This window comes from Rhipicephalus sanguineus, unplaced genomic scaffold (assembly GCF_013339695.2).
Source record: "Rhipicephalus sanguineus isolate Rsan-2018 unplaced genomic scaffold, BIME_Rsan_1.4 Seq691, whole genome shotgun sequence".
NCBI classification, from domain to species: Eukaryota; Metazoa; Arthropoda; class Arachnida; order Ixodida; family Ixodidae; genus Rhipicephalus; species Rhipicephalus sanguineus.
Window position 1 is genome coordinate 419,899 of NW_023615777.1, and position 14,295 is coordinate 434,193.

Here is a 14,295-nt window from a genome sequence, read left to right on the forward strand (position 1 = left end):
ATATGAAGACGTGACACACGTTGTTATACATACATATATACACAATGTTTTATTAATTTATAATTTTGATGAACCATGTACCCAATTTACAATTATATACACATTGATGAAGTATATATACAAGAAATATGTAAGAGCGTCTGAATCTCCATTGTCGACACTTCCAGACGTATTGCTCCTAATGTTCTCTCAATTGAAAACTGCGCTCGAGACGCGCACGACAAGGTGGCCTTAAATATAGCTGTCCGACGCTCGCCTGGCTGTCGACCGCGTTCCACGCTCGCCCTCTGAGAATTAATGTCCACGCTAGAGGGAAGACTCGACGCGCGTAGCGTTCCTCTTCGCGTTCCACAACGCGTTGAATGGATGGATGCAGGTTACAGCGAGGGACTTCGCCCCAGCTTAAAACTGGCGAGCCAGCTCCTAATAGCGATAAATACGGCAATGTAATGTGTACAGAAGCAAGTGGCGTCTTTTCACGGTGTCCGACAGTATAAAATTGTACGGTACATAATGTTTTAGTAGGCAAAAGTGCTCGCTCCTGATGGCAGCGCCACTGAAAACTCGGTGGCGCTAAGAAATGGCTAGTTTTTAAGAGTGGCGCACTAGTTTTTCAGAAGGTCGTACGAACGCCATCTTGTTTGTCCACGTCTCGGTTGCTTACTTGATCGGTGCACGGTGCGCGGTCGACCGCGCTTGAGTCAGTTCGTACGGTGGTTCTGGATGCTTCGGGATGCCGACCTGTTGTGCCAGTGGCAGCAATCACCGGTACAACAGCAGAAAGAAGGTGTTTTCACTACAGCAGGTAAAATTCGTAGTTTCCCAGAGGACACACTAGAGGCGCTGATGCAGCTTCTAGGAGAGGAGGCAGAGGCGAAGGGACGCAGTTGGCGCTACTTTAGTTATTTTTCAGGGACTTTAAGGAGAACGGTTGTGCAGCGCGAGCAGTCGGTTTTTTCAATCAACAAATTCGCTAGCAGGCGCTGCCTGCGTCGGCGTTGTCTATCGCGGGCGAGGGCGCGTTCTCGTTCCTTGCGAGCTGGTAGTTCAGCGTTCATCGCAGAGAGAGAGAGTGATTCGTGAAAGAAATGAAAAGGGGCGCTATTTTCTGCCTCCCGTCGCGGGGGCACGGCTCAGCGCCCTTAGGAATGGGGAAGGGGAAGTAAAGATGATAGAAGAAAGGAAGATAGAAGGAGTGATTAGCGTGGCAAGTGTGTCTTGTCCACGAAGGCGGGAGCACGAAGCCAAAGGGCTCGTCTATAAGGTGGCGAGGTCCGCAGAAGCCGCAAACTCGAGGAAGGCTCGCAGGGCTTGCAGCTTTGAACGTGCAGGAAAGAGAAAGTCCTCCACCGTTGTGGCAGGGAGCCCGAGCAGGCGATAGCGGCGCACCATCAAGCGTCGTTCAGCGGCCAGGGCAGGGCAGGCGCAAATTATATGGTCCAAAGTTTCGTCGTCACCGCATCTGCGGCACGCAGGCGATGAGCAGCGACCCTTGGAAAACATGCGTGCCGCAGGCCAAGCACTGCCGGTCCGCAGGCGAAGCAGTAGCCACCGCTCGCGTCTCTCCAGGCCGGTCTCTGGTAGGGGTGGCGGTGGTTTGCCGCTTGCCACGCGCGTGTCAGGGTGGGCCGCTGGAAGCAGCTGCCGCAGTCGTTGCCGGGAGTAGTCCGACAGGGCTATCGCCTTGGTGACTGGGGTGTCGCCGTGGTGTGCTGCCTTAGCGGCGGCGTCGGCCTCCTCGTTACCGGCTATCCCAACGTGCGAGGGAAGCCAGTGAAGGGACAGACGCACACCGCTAGTTTTGATGGCGGTTAGCTTGGCGTGCAGTAACGCCACGGTAATGCCGGCTTGGTCTGGCTGCAGCAGCGCTTGTAGGGCTGGCCGGGAGTCGCACAGGATCGCCACGGGCAGCTGGGGTGGCATAGCAGCGAGGTAGTCAGCTGCCAAGTGAAGGCCAGCCAATTCTGCTGCAGTGGAGCTGGCGTGGAAGGGAAGGCGACACCGGATGGTCGTCCCAGTCGTTGGTATGACACAGGCAGCCGCGGCCGAGCGGGGGCTGTCCCGGACTGACCCGTCCGTGAACACCAGGAGGTGCCCCCGCAGCCTGTCGTGGAGCTTCGCCACGGCTGTCTGGTGGAGCTCGCACACCGGTGTTCGCCTTTTGCTGAGGTTGCCCAGCTCCAAATGCACGTCCAGAGGCTGCTGGTGTGGTGGAGGGGGCTGGATAGGACAGGGAGCCGCGGGCACCAGTTCTTCATAGAGTGTGCAGATTTGTCCCATTCGTGAAGCTGGTCGGCTCCGCAGTCTCCGTAGCAGGGCATCGCCCCTTGGGGCCCTGTGGAGACGGTCCACATGATTCAGCGCCTGTCGCAGCATAAGGAGAGACAGCGGCCACGTCTGGGCCTCTGCCAATGAAGCAGCCACGGGCGACTGGCGCGGGAGTCCCATGAAGCGCCGAATCGCCATGCGGTGTTGCCGCTCCAACTGCTCCTTGCGGTGTTGCGCCAGCTGCACCAGAGGCAGTGCGTAGGTTTGCACTGCCGTTGCAGCCCCCTGGTAGAGCTGAAGTGCCAGTCGCGGGGTGCACCCTTGGCCCCTGCTCAACAGCTTGCCCACAGCAGTCTGAACCCTGGTGGCCTTGAAGGTCGCGAGTTTGACGGCTGGTATCCAAGTGAGGCGGTGATCGATCTTTAGCCCCAGGTACGTCACCGCCTTGCTCCACGGGATTGGCCGGTCTCCCAACACAAGCCTTCGGATGGCCCTCCGCGCAGCGACTCTGGGGTGAACCAGCAGCGCCTCCGTCTTCGTGGGGGACACGATCAGCCCGATCGTTCTGAAGAAAGAGGTCACAGCATCCAGGGAGCGTTGCAGGGAGCGCCTGATGGCAGTGAGGTTCCTTCTGGGCCCCCTAACCCACAGTGCCACGTCGTCTGCGTACAAGGAGCACTGCGTGGGGTAGCGCTTGTCAACCGGTAGCATTCCAGGTAGCCCTGCCAGCACCAAGTTGAACAAAAAGGGGCTCAGGACAGAACCTTGTGGGACGCCGGCTGTCACTGGCCTTGGATCGCTGACCGCTCGTCCAACTCTAACCCGGAGGGTCCGTCCGGCTAGGAAGGCACGGATGAAAGCACGCAGAAAGCCCGTGATGCCGAGTGCGTCCAGAGCACTTTCTATGACCATATGTGGCAGGCCGTCGAAAGCGCTTTGGACATCCAGCAGTACAAGGAGGGCCACCTCGCCCTTGCTCCTAGCCTCCTCCAGGGTGGAGACGACGTCCGCAATTGAGTCTGCTGTGCAGCGGTGGCGCCGGAAGCCTGTCTGTGCTCTGATAGGAACTCCGTTGCCCCAGCAATCCAACTCAAGCGTGCCAGAGCTATGGCTTCCATGAGCTTGCAGGCAGCAGAGGTAAGAGAGACGGGCCTGTAGGATGCAATGGCTGCACCAGGGCGGCCATGTTTCCGGACGGGCACCACCATAGCAGTCAGCCAGGCCTCAGGTAGGGTGCCGCTCTGCCAAACGTCATTGAAAGCCCTCAACAGGCGTTGTCGTGCAGCCACGTCCAGGTTACGCAGCATCTGGTATGTGATGCCGTCGGCGCCGGGGGCACTTCGGCGCTTGGTTCTGGCCAGAGCAGCATTCAGCTCGTGCTCGAAAATGGGCTCCTGGCACAGAGCTGCAATTTGGCTGGCAGTCCAGGCAGGGTGGTGGCCTTGCGGCGGCTTGGGGGTAGGCGTGGTGGTGATGGCCGCAGGTCGGGCTAATGGCAGTGCCGCGAAGCGATCGGCCAGCCGTTCTGCCAGTTCTTGCTCACTGATGCCCAAGCGGATGGCCACTGCAAGTACGGGTTGCCGCGCCATTGGTCCGATGACGAGAGACCGTAGAAGCCGCCATGCTTTTGCGCCACCTCTCGCCTGGCTAAGAGAGTGGCAGATGCCCTGCCAACTCTGCCGTCTGCGACGGTTGGCATGTCGCCGGCATACCGCATCGACACGGTTGAAAAGTGTTCGATGATCTGGGCGCTGGGCCTTTAGGTACTTTCTCTCAGCCCTGCGTCTGGCAGCCCGTAAGTTCAGGTGGCGGAGGTCTGGCACAGGATGGTTCTCGGGCACCCAGGACTGGATTGTGGCTGCTTGCGCTGCTGCTGCCACCAGATCCAGGAAGTCCTGTGTCTTCGGGGCCTCTTTGAGCTGCTGCCGGAAAGCTCGCCAATCGACTGTCCTGCACTGCCTGGTCCTTGGGATCTTCCCTCCCGCCGGTGTGATGACGATCGGCAGGTGGTCCGAACCCCAGCAGTCAGGCTGCGTTGCCCAGTGGTACCGGTCTCCCTCGCTAGCCAGGCTGACGTCGATGGCGGTGCACGAGGGTCGACCTGTTTTGCGGACGAAGGTGAAGGACCCGGTGTTCAGGACTTGCAGGCCCAGTTGATGGATAACGTCCACCAGATCCCTTCCTCGTGACGAGCAGGTGCGACTCCCCCACATGGTGTGATGAGCGTTCATGTCACCACATAGAAGGTAGTTGTGTCCGAGTCGAGCCGTCAGCTGTAGCAGATCAGCGGCGTTCCACCGCTGTCCCGGACGCACATACACAGAGGCCACTGTCGTATCAACACCACGTAACCGCACTGTCACAGCACAACACTCGAGGGCACCCCCAGTGACATCGGCCACGTTAATGTTCGCGTGTGGTAGTTCACGTCGCACGTACACCGCACATCGTGGTCGACCCTGGGGATGTGCACTCACCATGCACGGCGCGGCTTGGCACGAGTCGAGGATACATGACGTGGCGCTATGGTAGCCGATGTATCCGGGAAGTCGCAGGTCGGCCGTTGCTACGTACACCTCCTGCAAAGCGAGCACGTCATACTCGCTCCGCGAGAGGTGCAAGGAGAGGTCTGCATGCCGCCGCCGCAACGAGTTAGCGTTCCACTGAAGCACACACGGGCGGCGGCGGCGGTGGTTCCCTGCTGGTTGCAGATGATTGTTAGCCATGGTGGCTGTTAGGAGGGTGCACGCCACCTGCCTGAAGGCAGATGGAGCGCAGCTGGTTCTCAGGAGGCAGCAGGTCCGCAACTGCCCTTAAGAGGAGCCTCAGGTTTGCGTTCTCCTGATCAGCATGAGGCTGCGAGGTTGCCTTCGTGGGTGGGCGAGGCTTGGCTGAGCCCTGCTTCTTGGGACCAGCAGGTCGCAGAAAGAACGTTTCCATGGTCAACGCGCGCCTTTCGCTCTCTCTCGCCACACGGCGAGCGCTGAGGCGGTGGCGCCAGCCCTATGTTGTGCTCAAGCAAATGGACCGTCACGACAGCAAACGACGATGCACGCCGACACTCCAAGGTGCTTCGCTCCTGAAAAGTTCTGTCACCGGGAGTCTAACCTACGACCTCTCGGTCCGCGTCAACAGTTGCCGGGCACGCTATCCACTGCGCCACGCTCACACACTCTGGAGCATGGAGGGAAAAAAAACCAGGAGGGAGCGTCACGTGACATTTTTGAAGCCCAGCCAAAACAAATGAAACAGGGGCATGCTGGGAAATGAGCACCCTCACGTGATAGGCAAGCGGTGAGAGTGGGAGGAGCGGCGTCCGAGGAGGTTGGCTTGTGGACGCTAGACGCGCGCGCGCGTCAATTTTTGTTTTTGTTCATGAGCCCACCAAAAAAAGGAAATGAAGCAGGAGCATCATGGGAAATGAGCCTCGAACGCGAGGAGCAAGCGGCTTCAGAGGAGGTTAGCGCGGCTTCATGGCTTCAGAGGAGGTTGGCTTGTGGACGCTAGGCGTGCTCCCATGGAGGAAAGAAAAAGAAAGGAGGTAGCATTACGTCACGCAGCCAGCCTTGGCAAGCCAAGTCGCTTTGAAGCCAGCAGTGTCGGCCCAACACGTGACCTTTTGCGTCAAGATCACGCAAGAAATGAGGTTTGCCGATATTTCGGGTATGGCACCCGGTAGCTTTTAATCGAAGCGCGCTTGTTCGGCGCAGACCGGCCGGCTCACAGAGGACGTTCCAAAACGGAACTCCGCCGGTAGTACTAAAACCTACCCGCGCGCTCTGACGTTTTGATCACGTGCTGGGCCGACACGGTGGGCTTCAATCGCGTGACGTCATGCTCCCTCCTTTGTTTTTCCTTCCTCCATGCGTGCTCCCTCCTATTTTTTTTTTCTTTCCTCCATGCTCTGGAGGCTTTACAAACGCGCCTTTTATATGCCACATTTTCCTCTCGCAATGCTCTTGGTCGGCGGGGTGGTGTCGCCCTCTGGGAGCGGCAAAGTGAAGTAATGAATCATGACCGTGTCTTCCGCGATTAACTTCTGGAACGCGTCGTTGCTACGCGTCCGTCCCATTCAGCGCGTTTCCAATAGAAATAGAATGTTGTGAACGCCTTAACACACCGCGAAGTGGCGACCTTAGCCCAATCCTCGGCCTCGCTCATAGCATCTATCCATATTAATATAGTGTACTAGAATAATACATATTAAGAATAGCTCTGGAACGTGTGCCTGCCTCGCCTGGCAGTAAAGGCCCGAACACACGTACGCGTTGCAGCGCGCCAACGCGGGCCTTTTTGACGCGGCGCCGCGCCCTCTCCCTATGGAGAGGGAGGGCGCGCAGCTTCGCGTAGCCGCGCGCCCTCTCTCCCCATATGGAGAGGGCGCGGCGCCGCATCAAAAAATCACGCGTTGACGCGCTGCAACGCCTGCGTGCGTTCGGGCCTTTACACCGCGTTCCCCGCTTACGACACGACGCGCGTTGCGTTTCCCTCTAGTCCGGCCGTGGTGCTCACTATAGGGATGGCGACCTTAGCTCAAGTACTGCGTCCAATCACCTACGCTCTTCTGGCTGTCACACCGCTTTCTCTGATTACGCTCGTCAACTACTTCTGTAAGGACACGTTTTACTTTCGTGTTATACCGATTCCTATAACGGAGGGATCACCATGTCTTTTGTCTTTTTTAAAGAAGGCGCAGATATCAAAGTGAATATGTGCCGAGTTTTATTATCATCAGTTGAACTTGCATGCAGCAATAAATTCGGAAAATACGGTTATTTTGCTCCGTTTACCATGTTTTTCTTCAAAACTGCTTCGACAGCAAAGAGAAATAATATACTCACAAGATTGCGGTTCACTTGTTCTTTGACTGGAATAAATGTTGCGACCCAGACGTGCACCGTTCTTTTGCTAGGTTCGCTCAAAGTTAAGAAATTGCAAACTTGGCGGGCAATGTTCTTTGCGGCCAGAATGTGTATATTTTTATTTTATTTTATTGAGGCAACAACTTTTTTTTCGCGGAACTAACTTCAAAATCATCGTTCTGGGACTAAAGCCTTGGTCTAGAGAAAATTTCATCAGAATCGGGAACGGTGACTAGGACCACGTGTTCGTTCTTATTACGTTGTTCAACAGTTCGGACCCCTGGTCTCGTGACGCTGTATGTTTACAGCTCTCTTGCCGCCTTCAACATTGCACATTATGCATGTTGTAAACAAAACTTGACTACGGAATACACCAAGGCACACGAACGCCGACGGGCGAGTGCCACCACCAGGCACCTTAGTCAAAGATTATAGGCTCGCTTTCAGATTTTCTGAACGACTTCCAGGGCAGTGATTTACATGCATAGGATCCCGCACTGCTGCAGCGTATTCAAACATTGGACGCCTTCAAGTTTTGTAGAGTACTAGTTTAATTGAGGAAAGAGCGGCGGAAAACTTGCGGTGTAATTAGTACCCAAGCGTGTGGTTAGCCTAGCTTGTTAATAATAAATTTTCAGTGTGTATTGTTCCAGTTTGGGATACGTGATACATGAACATCTAAATATTTATAACAGTAGTTGCGGGTTCTAATGGAAAGCTGTTCAAGAGGTGAAGGTAGACTGCTATTGTTTCGGGCGACACGCATAACCTTGCATCTTCTGGCATTTAGTTCCATAACCACATTTTGCACTAGTTGGTCACAGTAGCTATGTCGGATAGGAGAGTGTTAGTATCACTGAGAGTTAATTTCATGAAAGATTACACAATGATCGCGAAATAAGGAAGATTTCTGAGGAAACAACGGCAGGAAGAGTATTATAAAATCAGAATATAATTGGGGTCCACGGACGGACCCCTGTGCAACGCAGAAATGTACTTGGGTAAATGAAGAGTTACGACCATTAACACGAACATATATAACTAACTAATCGGTTAAGATTATCGAGGACTAACAGTCTGTTAGTTCTCATTAATGTTGTGATTGGCGCTGAGCCGTGCTCCCAATTAAGGTTGCAGAAGTTGCGCCTTTTCCTTTCCTCAACCTCTCCTCCTCTAACCAAGAAAAACGAGCCCTTAAAGTTCTCCTTCTCTCGTAATCGGTTAGAACAATCAAATCCACTTAAGAAGGTTACGGTGAATGTTAAGGAAACTTAGCTTATGAAGTAGCAGCTGATGACGCACCTTGTCGAATGCCCTCGAGCAGTCCAAGAAGAAGCAGTCAGCGCAGGATGATTTGTCAGAAGTATATGGTGCAATTTATGCGAATGACGTAAGCTGAGTTTCACATAAGTATTATTTACGGAACCCGTGCTGTGCAGAGGCGAAAAAAGACTGACGCATCGATATAAAGACGGGATATGAAAAATCAACTTGTCATAGGTTGTGTACTAGAAGGAACAGTGCTAATTATTCTAACAAACGCGTCGTTTTATGTTGTAGCACACAGGTGGTCAGGAATGCGATCACCGTCCTGGTTTTCAAGCTCAATGAACGAGTCGCGTGCTGGATTTATGAGACGTACGCCAAAACTTTCTCGTATTATCCCTAATGGCACAGTTGTTCACATGAAACTGAGCACTTGTACATAGGTCTCGGAGGCTGACATATGATAGGCGGCCCACTCATAGGAGTTTCGCTATAAGCGATGAAATAGCTTCTTTAATTCTGTTAAATAAACGCTTAATATTAGGAATATAAAAAGGGTCCCGTTAGTTAGTAGTAATGCTATTTGGTGTGCTTTTTTTTTAAGGAACAAATCTCAGCTACTTTCAACAGATCGTCTGGTTAGAAGGCTGGATTAGTTGTCAGTGATAAATCAAGGGTACAACGGATACACTAGTTGCATCTGTTACTTATTAGCAGAATTAGTGAGGATAATGAATTGTCTTGACATTTCGGTATATAGATCCCACACGTTGTGGGAATCGGTTTCATACGCCTATGTGCTCTCATGATCGCCTCCTTAACTTGGTGTAGACCAAAACAAGGCATGGGAGGGTAAGAGGATTTGACGAATACGACTGTCGGGTCATGACATGAATAACGTGAAAATCCTATCGCGTACGTCGTCAAACCCTTTCCTCCAGACACGTGTGGTACGTATACCTGTTTACCACGGGCCGCGGTGTACGGGTATGCGCCACATGTGATTGACAGTTTATATCTACCCAGGAACGGCGAGAACAGACATTGGTAATTTAAGTGCGAGAGCGTTAAGAGAAACCGACATTGGCAGCGTTGACCCGGCGAATGGAAACAATAAAATTGGGATCCGAGCAGGAATCGAACCTAATAGCATTCTGCGCGGCAATCAGGTATTCTACCGCAAAGCCACGCCAGGTCTATAAACTGGTTTGGAAAAGTAGCCCATGCAGGCGTAATGTCGGCGCAGCGTCAATTGTGGTTGTGGTGCTGGCTATCTAATTTTACAAGAAAGCAATAAACACTACATATGTACTCCTACGATGCAGGCCTCATATCAGATTAACGTCGCTATAGTCCCAGTGTTGGCTGCGTTTTTGTAGCAGACTAATAAACATTACATTTGTATTTCTATGATTCAGCAAGCTATATTGAAGCATTGCTCGACTGCGGAGGAATACATTAACGAAAGTTACTTGTGATGGTCACATGACTGCACCATAAAGTGCACTCAGTTTTGATAATACTGACGTATGTACTCTGACGTCAGGGCTGGCGTTACGTCGCACCATAATTTACCGTAGGGGGAACAGCGCGAGGACCAGGACAAAAATAGGCACACATACAACCACACGTAGCGCTGACTGGCAAGTGAAGTTTATTGCGGCGAACAACGTAAATAAATACATATCCACGTATCAGCCAACGTCAAAGAAATCAAGAACAGACAACAGAAGAAAGAAGGAAAACGAAAAATGATAAAACTAATCCGATGTAAAAAGCTTTGAGCGCATGACACCAATGGCTGCCATTGGCTACCACAGCGCTACGTGTGGTTATATGTGTGCCTATTTTTGTCCTGGTCCTCGCGCTGTTCCCCCTACGATATGTTTAACCAACTAGCCGAAGCCGACAAGTTCACCCTTCATAATTTACCCTTTAAACGCCAGTGTTGTCGACGTGCGTGGTAACCCCACGATGAGCATACAGCTACTACACCTCGATCCACCTCGTAACGCTTGGCTCAAAGCCATAATATACAACATAGAAGTACTCGCTGACTGCTTCGCATGATACCGATTCCCACAACCCGTGGGGTCTGCCGAATTTTATTTTAAATGCGAAGCATTTCTTAGCGAATTTCTGCGACTTTGAGCGTATCTATCTATCTATCTATCTATCTATCTATCTATCTATCTATCTATCTATCTATCTATCTATCTATCTATCTATCTATCTATCTATCTATCTATCTATCTATCTATCTATCTATCTATCTATCTAGCCGCCTACGACTTTGTGCTCTCCTGGCCGTTTCGTTAATCGGATGTATACCAAAATTGGTGTGTCATAACATGGCCTAATTACGAACATAAGTGACAGGTCATATCATAAAAATCATGACAGGCATGTCATGAACAGCATGATTTACATTCCACGGCCTTTGGGCTCTTGCGGCCGTTCCGTTAATTTCATATATACCAAAATTGGTGCGGCGTGACAAGAGTTCATTGCGAACATAATGACAGGTCCTAACATGCAAATCATGAAGCGCATGTCATGTGCAGCATGATTTACATGACATGGTCTCGGGGCGCTCGCGGCCGTTTAAATGAAGGGATATATACGAAAACTGGTATGACGAGACATTTCTGTATGATGAACATAACTAACACGTGGTAACACGAAAATCATGATATGCATGTATGCATGTCATGTACGATATGATTTACATGCCACGCTCATGGCGCATTCGCGGTCGTTTCGCTAGGTTGACATACACCAGAATTGGTATTGTGCAATGTGACTGTATGAACAACATGAATAACAGGTGGTAGCATGAAAACCATGACATCCATGACATCCATGTCATGATTTACATGCCACGCTCATGGTGCATTCACGGCTGTTTCGCTTGCATGATATACACCAAAATTATTATTGCGCGACACGACCGTATGACGACCGTAAGTGAGAGGTTGTAACATGAAAATCATGACATGCAAGTCATGTACTACCTGATTTACATGCCACGCTCATGGTGCGCTAGCGGCCGTATCAGTAGATTGATATACACCAAAATTGGTATTGCGCGATGTGACTGCATGGAGAACATGAATAACAGTTGGTAAGATGAAAACCATGACATGCATGTCATGTATGTCATGATTTACATGCGGGTGTGTCCAGATAAGATCGAACACGAGGTCCCGGTCACCATTCCCGAATTTGATGAAACTTGCTGTAGGTCTAGGCATTACACCCAGAACAATGGTATCGAAGTCAGTGTTGCGAAAAAAAATTTTGTTTGCCTGGAAAAAAATATGCAAATTTCGACCGAAAAAAAAACACTTTCCCGCCAATTTCGCGATTTCTGAATTTTGAGCGCATCTAGGGAAAAAACGGCGCACTTCTCAGTCACAATATTTGTTCCCCTCAAAGAACAAGTGAAATACGATCTCATGAGTCTATTATTTTCCTTGCTTGTCGAAGCACTTTTGACGAAAAAAATCACAAACTTGGCAAATCGCACAAAATGCCTGTGTTTGAGGAATTTATTGCTGCAAACAAGTTAAACTGAGGATAATAAAAATCGGTACATACTAACTTTGATACTTTCGCTCTCTTTTAAAATAATTTTCGTGGTTTTATGGCGCTCCATTTTACTCGATAATTGGGCTGAAACGTAAGTGATTTACCAAAAACGCCGAAGTTTAAAAATAGTTTTCTCATAAAGGCCATTTTCAATTTTTTTAAATCCCTCGCATTGAAGTCAAGGACGTCATCTATCATTCTACATACAAAAACGTTGCATTATTTTGGTTCCTAACAAGTTATAATGGGTCAAATTCGACCAAGTCAGCCTAGCGGCCGCGTCTTTCGTTATGTGCTGAAACTCGGATTTAAGTTGTTCAAAATACTTGTACGTGACATAATCACAAATCAGCAGCTCCACACCAACAAATGCGCAGCTAGGTGTCATGGTTCAGCAAGCTTTGTCATGCGATCACTCGCTTGCCAAATCCGCAGCAGCGGCCGCTCGATGCTGCGGGCGCTCACATTACATGAGTGCCGCTTCGACTGCGGATGGCTCCGCTTGCGCGCCAAACTACGCTCAGAGGACGAACGAGAGAAGGAATGCATCGCTGTGTTCTCATAATATGCAACGAATATGCAATGTCATATTATGCAATGACATAATATGCAATGTCATAATATGCAACGAAAACTCTGCCTGCAATGTCGCTGTGCACGCCTTCAATACAGCACGCATGTATTTTTATTGCGACAGCAATTATATGGACAGTCTCGGCTGGATTTTGCCATCGCCGTCGCCGCCGTCATGCACCGTATATATATATATATATTGTACCGCTTCGTCCGCCAATACGTGCGTTCATGCTCCAAGTGTCAGCGCCGGAAGAGCCCCCCACGTATAGTCACTGGACCGCTCCAGCCGTTGCCTTGTCCCTCCCGGCCTTTTGATCGCATCGGAATTGATTTGTACGGCCCCCTTCCGTACACACCAGACGGAAACCGCTGGGTGATCGTCGCTATCGATCATCTGACACGCTATGCTGAGACTGCCGCGCTGCCAGAGGCCACATCACGTGAAGTCGGCTTATTCATACTTCACCAACTTGTTCTTCGCCACGGCGCGCCTCGCGAGCTACTCAGCGACCGCGGACGCACGTTCCTCTCTGATGCCGTACAAGCCCTCCTCCGTGAATGCAACGTTGTGCACGGACAACCAGCGCCTACCATCCGCAAACCAACGGAATGACTGAGCGCTTTAACCGCACACTAGGCGACATGCTGTCCATGTACGTCTCCGCTGACCACACCAACTGGGACCGCATACTACCCTTTGTTACTTACGCTTACAATAGCGCTACTCAGTCTACGACAGGATTTTCTCCCTTCCTTCTTCTTTACGGCCGCGAACCTTCCTCATTTATGGACACCATTCTTCTGTACCGCCCGGACGCTTCAGAGTCCACAACTCTATCTGAAGTCGCCACCTACGCCGAGGAATGCAGGCAGCTCGCACGTTCCTTAACCGCACAAGACCAAGCACGCCAAAAGGACCTCCATGACGCAAACCTGCCTCCCCAGTCATATTCACCTGGAACATTGGTGTGGCTTCGCGTTCCCTCCTCTGCTCCTGGCCTTTCCACAAAGCTACTGCAGAAGTATGAAGGCCCCTACCGCGTCCTAAGTCAAGCCTCTCCCGTCAACTATGTTGTCGAGCCCGTTCAACCATCCGCAGACCGGCGCCGCCGTGGCCGTGAGATTGTTCACGTCGACCGACTGAAGCCGCATTACGACCCACCAGTCGTCCCTGTTCCTTAAGTCGCCAGGATGGCTCCTTTTCTGCGGGGGAGTGATTTGTAGAATGGATAGGGCGCAAACAGGGGCGCCAGTGAAAGACGAAGACGAGGACGGTTGTTGGTGCTCGTGCTTGCTCCATTTCGGACTGCTGGTCGCTGAACCTGTGCTATTTATTTATTAAACGCCTCACGGACTCAACGCTAAACGCGTACCATCAATATATATATATATATATATATATATATATATATATATATTAAAGTCCCAAAGAAAAATGATTCTGAAAAATGCTTCCGAAGCGCGGAATCGAACCAGCGACCTCTCGTTCCGCAGCGCGTGGCGCTAACCACTACGCCAGAAAGCGCAGATCCTTCAGGTAGCTAACGGCGAGCGTTATATACACACCCTTTACCGCCGGCAGGACTCAGAGACGGCAGGTGCTTATAAGCGTTTCTTCATTACCAGCGAGATGGCGCGAGGAGCGCGACGGGCGGATTTAAAAGTCGTCGGCGAGCTCGCTCGCTTCTTCGTTTATTTGCGCACGGAGAACCTTGCCCTTCCGCTGTCTGGT